Consider the following 6,911-nt stretch of genomic DNA (forward strand, 5'->3'; position numbering starts at 1 on the left):
GAGTGAAGTAAGTCAGAAAGAGAAAAGCAAATACCATATGCTAACACACATATATGGAATCTAAAAAAAAAAACAAAAAAGGTTTGGGAGCAGGAGTTTTGATCCTCTGGAACCGTAACAAACAACTTCGAGTAAATGAATCAGGCGCCTGGGTGCCTGGAGGAGTGTGGAAGCCTGTCTGTGATGGTGTTGTTTGTTTTTACAGGTCTAATCTCATAAATGTTGCACTAGGCTCAGTGCTGTGCATTTTTAGTCTGAGTTATATTTTTCCACGTGTGTACTTCATAAAAGTAAGCACTTTTATGCTCCCTTTAAAAAGGGGATCTCCCATTTGAATTGCCAAGTGAAAGCTTTCTAAGGAATTCATTAAGCATACATATATGTGCAGTATCTCCATCTGTCATTGAAGTAAGCATGAATGTATGTATGTATATCTATCTATTTATCTATCTGTTATCTATCAATCATTATCTCCCTGTTTACCTATCTTTATCAGTCTGCTTAGGCTGCTATAACAAAATATCATAGACTGAGTGGCTTAAACAACAGACGTTTCACACAGTTCTAGAGTCTGCAGAAGTCCAAGATCAAGGCAAATCCAGTTCCTGGTGAGTCCTCCTTTTTTGGCTTGTAGAGGGCCATGTTCTTGCTGTCTCTTCACATGGTGGAGAGGGTAAACTCTGGTGTGTCTTCCTCTTCTTATAAGAGCTAATCACATCATGGCAGCTTCACCCTCATGACCTCTTCTAAACCTAATTACCTCCTAAACGCCCCACCTTCTAATTCCATCATACATAAGGAGATAGGGTTTCAACATATGAATTTGGTGGGTGGGTGGGCACAGAAATTCAGTCCTTAACTCTATTATCTATCTATCTATCTATCTGTCTGTCTATCTCTCTGTTTCTCTGTCTATATCTATCTATCTGCGTATCTATCTCGCTCTCTTTCTCTCTCTATCATGTCTCTATCTATCTATCTATGTATCTATCTATATCTACCTGTCTATCCATCTATCCTTATGTATAGAACAGTAACAATGGCTTTTAAGTCACTTCCCTACATTATTTTATCCTTCCAAAACTCTTGAGAGGTCAATAGGCCACAGGAAAAGCACGGAGTTCACTGAAACACTTGAAGGTTGAATTAACTGTTTGTGATCAATCAATCAATAAATGGTGATGCAGGGAATTCCACACACATCTTCTCTGTCCTCCTTTCCTCCTTCTCTCCCTCCTACTTGCTGACTCTATTCCAGCCACATTATTTACTGATTCTTCCCTGAGGACACTGGCATCCTTCCTCTGGTCCTTGCACAGGTTATTCCCATGATCTGGAATGCTTTTCCCTCTGATGTCTGACTCATCTGCCTCCCTCTAGGCTGTTCAGATTCCACCTTCCCAGTAAGACTTCTCCTGTCTACCGTTTAAGTTGAAAGCCTTGCTTCTCTCTGCCCACAATCTCACCTCACCATATACTGCTTAATCTCCATAGCATTTATTACTGGCGAACCTACCAGATAATGAACATGGGTTTCGTTCTCCCCTCCAACTGGAAGACAGGCTGCACAGACTCAGGAATTTTGCCATTATGAAACCTAGTGGAGGCCCAGCAGAACTCTAGGGTCAGCCAGAACTGGGCACAATTATAACTCTTGTGATTTGATATTTTAGTGGGTTAGCTCAGAGCCAAGCCAGTTATGAAAGAGGATCTTTTCTGCTATTTTAAGCAGCATGGTACATTTGAGGTCAACTTAAATTTTCAATTATTACAGAGCAGGTATGAACTCTTCCTTTGTTTCTCCAGACACAGGAACCTGGATGCCAAATCCATCGTCTCTGGGTGTAGTGGGAATGTATGAAGATGACTGGCCTAAGTCTCAATTGAATAAAAAGATGCCCCAAAAGACATTTCAACATTTTTGAAAAGTACAGTCATAAAGTGTGGTTCCTTATCACATATCAGGGATTATCTAGACTTCAGTGTGGTTTTCTGTTTTTTTTTGTTTTTTGCAGTAAAAATGTGTCATTTTATATTTTAAATTTGCATTATGAAAATAGGTCTGTACACGAACTAATGCATATTTAATGAATATAAATCATGTAAATTTGGTCATGGCACTTAAAGTTGGCTTTGGATTTGAAGTATTTTTAAATTTAAATATTTTAAATTTAAATAAAAGTATATTTAAATTTTTAAATTTTAAATATTGAACTTCTAATAAAATAAAACATTTTAATAATTGATATTAATAATCAACTTCAAAATTTCTTTGTCTTCATTTTCTGTTCAATTTTAAAAGAGAAGTCACTTTCAGTAGTGTTCCAAAGTGAGTGATTGCACCTTCTATGATGTGAGAAAAGATCAGATTGCCATTATCTGTTCTTAAGTGCTGAACATAACTGAGAGACATTGTAACAAGACACTTTCTGTCACTGGCAGGAAATCCATCTCCATCCTTTGCGGGGGCAGTCCCGAGCTCAAGTTTTAATGGACACGAATGCAAACTGTGGTTCTCACGTGACTTTCTGAAGAGCCCCCGCAACAGGCCCAGGTACCTTGAGTGGACCAAGTCTCACTTTATGGCAGTGGCATCAGATGGTGGCTACAGAAGGTTGCCGACGTCCGTGTGTGCTCTTACAGGCTCTGCAGACCGGGGGACGAAAGGAGCAAGGAACTCTGACTGTCCTCAGGAATCCCAAGTGACTGGAGGGACACAGCGTCGGGGCCCCAGTCAGTGTCACCCACTATTCAGGAGGTGGGCGGAGGCTCCGCAGCTTCATTTCGTCCAGTCCTTTCCAGTATTTAAAATTGTTGTCAAGATGCTGCATTAACTCAGGCAGGTCTACAAAGGCGTCCCAAGCAGCAAACATGTCTGTGATGAAATAGTCAGTGAAAGAGATTTGGGGATGCTGCAGGTATTTCTGTCAAAAACTGGCATCACCACAGGCAAGTCCTGTCACTTCTCTTCATCAGTCTGAGAAAAACATTCTTCTGAGATACGTGCGGCCCACTCAGTGCACTGCTCCAGGGGTCGGCAGGGATTGGACACATCAGCACACTTAGCATTCGTTTGATCAGAGTGCAGTTGTCTGGAGTTCTGAGCATGGTGATTATGGCTTCTTGATTTTTATCAGTTTCCGCATCTTCCTGTAATGCTGCCAAGGGCTTATTGATGCTATTGAGAAATTTGTTGACGTGCTCAAAGTGCTTTGTCATTTCTGTGGCTAAGACCATGTCGAAAATAGTTTGGCGCAGTGTCTAGTAGTCATCCGTCTCCATGTTTTTAAAGATGTTGCATTTATCATCAGGAGTGGTCAGCTGGAAGGCCAAGGCCGAGTGGTGGCTCTCGAGCACAGCAGTGTCATTATACAGAATGGCCAGCTCACTCCCAGCATTGCACAGGAAGGAGTTGGTTCTCCTGGGGTGGTCCAGGTCATGGACAGTGGCTGCAATGAGGGCAGCGACCTCATCAAGTGGATCTAAAGTTTGCTTTATCCTCTCTTTGCAGAGAAAATAGGCAGTGGCGTGAAGAAGCACATGGGCAGAATGTGTAGAATTGTGGTAGGGGTTAGAAGCATGATAATTGGCTTCGATAATTTGCAGCCACGTTCTCAGCGTTGTCTCAGAGCATTTTAAGACTTCACAGACTCCAAAGCGAGCAAATATTTTGAGACCAAGATAAATCAAAGGCCTTTTATCAGTGGCAGCCTCCAGTTCAAAAATATCAAAGTCCCAGGATTCCTCATTTTCCATGGCCCGAGTTGAAGGTTTTTTGTTGAAAGAACATACTCATTCCTGGATGGTCTTTGCAAAACATCAGACATTAAGCCCCCAACAAGGTCAATGGCATGAGGATCATTGTCCTTAGCTTCGAACTGTGAATATAATTCAGTGGTTCTTAGAATTTCTAGCACACGATCTAAGGCTTCTGTCACAGGCATGGGACTGCTTTTCTGGGCAGCACTGATGATAACGATTGCTGCCTTGGTGATGGGCGCCTCGATCTACATGGACTGTATCCGAGCCATGGAGGAGCATCGTCTCTGGCTGGAAACTTCGCTTGTTCGAGAGGCAGCAGTTCTGACATCTAGTGAGCTTTTTCTCCTGTCTTTATGTTTGCCTGACTGATTATCTGTATGAGTGTCAGACTGAACACATTCAGCTATTTTCTCACCCTTATTGTTGCCATTGCACACTCTGACAATGGACACATAGTGTCTAATTTTTCCTCCCTGTCCAATGACAGGTATCATCTTCACATTTGTTGTTGAGAGACATATAGAGAAGCCAGGGTGAGTCACCCCATCTCTCCCTCCTCTGGACCTCAGTTCTTCCTGATTGTCACTCGTTACACTGAAAACAGATTTCAGGACTCAGCACATGCAGCCATAATGTGTGGCTAATTCCACATCCCTGTCACTGGGACACAAAATTTTGGTGTCTTAAGTCTGGCTCACACATCACCACTCACATATGTCAGTTCTTCCTCTACAGCTGAGTCAGTGAGTAAAGACACATAAACAGTAGTAGCAGATTAATACGAACAAGGTTTTATTGACATATATACATATGTACATAAAGCTGGGAAAGAGAAGGGCCCTTTGAGGCAAATGCAGAGGGGGAGAGGAAGCATCTGAAAACAGCAGTGGGCATCCTGCTAGTTCCAAGTCTAGGGAAAACTGGCTGGGGGCTTGCGTCCGCCAAGTTAACAGTCAAGCCAGGGATGGCACAGTGGATGATACAGCCAGCTCTCTTCCATTCTCCTAACTAGAACTTCTCACGTCTGGTGTAGTTCTGAAGTGGGATCATATGCCGCGCGCGCACTCGCACACCCACGCGCGCGCGCACACACACACACACACACGCTTGCACAGCCCTGAGGTGTGGTCCTCCGGCTTGCTGTAGGAAGAGAGGAAGTTAAGTTTTACTTAAAGGGGCCAAGCCGCTTTCCAGTGAGTCAAAGTCCATTCATGGTTATACACAGTTTACAGAATAAGATCTCCTCTTCATTTGTTGAGTTTCTTCATAGAAGAAAGGAATTAGCTGATGGCTCCTATGAAGCCCTGGGCAGGTTATGAGGCTGCCAGACTCCCATGAGCACAGGCACAGCTACCCTGACCAGGGGCCTCCAAACACAATGCTGGCTCGTCCAAGTCAGAGGGGTGGTCTGACTTCGGGACCCCAGTGTTATTCCTGAGAGTAGAAGTTCCTCTCTAAATATGGATGGTGCTATCCCCCATGGCACCACCTGGGTTTTGACCGCGGGGGAGGGGGCAGGTGCTTTGTATGAATGTGGCACCAGAAGTGTATCCAGTCACAGTTGGTGTGGTGCTGTCCCCCATGCCCCCCCCCCGTTCTCTGCACAGATGGGTTCCAAGTCTGATGGCAGTTATTGACACAGGGTCTCCCAGCACCAGTGAGATGTTGTGCCCTCCACCCGCACCACCTGTGTATTGGCCAGGTGGGTCCCAGTTGTAAGCAGGAATACCAGGTCCTCCAGTCGTGGGCATGATGTTGGTCCTTCCTAGACGGCCACCACCTGGATTGTGGGCAGGTGGGTCCCTTTTGTTTGGAAATAAGTTAGAACTAGAAGTGTGTTGAAACCCACGGGTGGTAACCACACTTGCACCTCCAACAGATGTGGTGTGATCTTTGTGCTTGGAAATAAGGTAGAACTAGAAGTGTGTTGAAACCCACGGGTGGTAACCACACTTGCACCTCCAACAGATGTGGTGTGCTCTGTTGGAAGGTGGAAACTGACATGTCCCTTGACACAGATTTCTTCTCCTTGGTGATGGAACTTTTAAATGTAGATTTTCTACATCCAGATGGGCCCTGTGTGCAGTGATAGAAAGTGGCAACACTAGGGCCTCCCATCGTGGGGATGGTGTTGTCCCCTGCCATCACCGTACCACCTGTATTCAGCGCAGGTAGGCCCCAGGTATTTGGATTTAAGGTGGAATCAGGTATGTTCCCAAATGCTGGGATGGTGCCTGCCCCTCCTACTGCAGCAGCCTTGCCGTGGTCAGGTAGATGGCAGGTTGTCTGGCACAAAGTAGGAACAGAAGCGGTGCTGGGTGCCCCACGTAGTCCTGCCCCAAAGTTAAGTGGTCTGGATGCCTCTGAATGAGTGAGGCCTGGCGCTGACACACCGACTCCAAGGCTCCCACCGGCCGTAGGGGCTGCAGGTGCCATGAACAGTGGGCCCGGTGTGGTGTCGGCAAAGAGCGAGCTACTGTCCCCAGTACTGGGCATCCTGGTGGCAACTCCAAAGCCAGTAGCAATGGACACAGCCCTGGGGAGAATGCCTGGGTTGTCGCCAAAGGCCGGCTGCTTGTTGCTGGTGGTGGCGAATAGGGAAGCTGACTGCATGATGCTGACTCGCAGTGGCTAGGATGCAGGAGCGACTAGGATTTTATCTTGTGCTGAGGCTGCTGGGTTTCCCAATAGAAAATACTCGTTAGGCCTCTGCCCGTCGTTGGCCCCCAATGTGGCCTGAGACAGGAGACCTGGGTCTAAGGAAGCTTGAAGTGTTAGTCTATCTGTTGGCCGGCATTGCAGGTAAATGCGTCGAGGCATGCATGGACTGAGGCATTGCTACCACTGGGTGGTGTGTTCCCAGAACTAGAAACAGCCCTGTGAAATGCCTATTGGTTCTGTCTGGAGACAGGGTCAGACTGGAAAATGACAGCCTGGGAAGGAGGTGTGGTGTCCATAGGTACAGTGTCAGAGCTGCCATCTGCTGAAGCACCGATGATGGCCAAAGCCGTAAATGGGCTGGCAAAACAGGACCTGCAGCCATAAATGGGGTCTGGGGAAAACAGGAGTCGAAACTGTAAATGGGGGCCTGGGGAAAACAGGACCTGAAGCCATAAATGGGGGTCTGGGGAAAACAGGAGCTGAAGCCG

The 6,911-nt window shown here is 46.0% G+C and overlaps 1 pseudogene; it reads right to left on the reverse strand.

Annotated features, from left to right (window-relative positions):
* Positions 1–2,747: 2,747 nt before the first annotated feature.
* On the reverse strand, positions 2,748–4,259 carry LOC112062692 (high affinity cAMP-specific and IBMX-insensitive 3',5'-cyclic phosphodiesterase 8A-like; annotated as a pseudogene).
* Between the last annotated feature and the right edge of the window lie 2,652 nt (positions 4,260–6,911).

The sequence above is a fragment of the Physeter macrocephalus genome, chromosome 12 (assembly GCF_002837175.3).
Source record: "Physeter macrocephalus isolate SW-GA chromosome 12, ASM283717v5, whole genome shotgun sequence".
In the NCBI taxonomy this organism is placed as follows: domain Eukaryota; kingdom Metazoa; phylum Chordata; class Mammalia; order Artiodactyla; family Physeteridae; genus Physeter; species Physeter macrocephalus.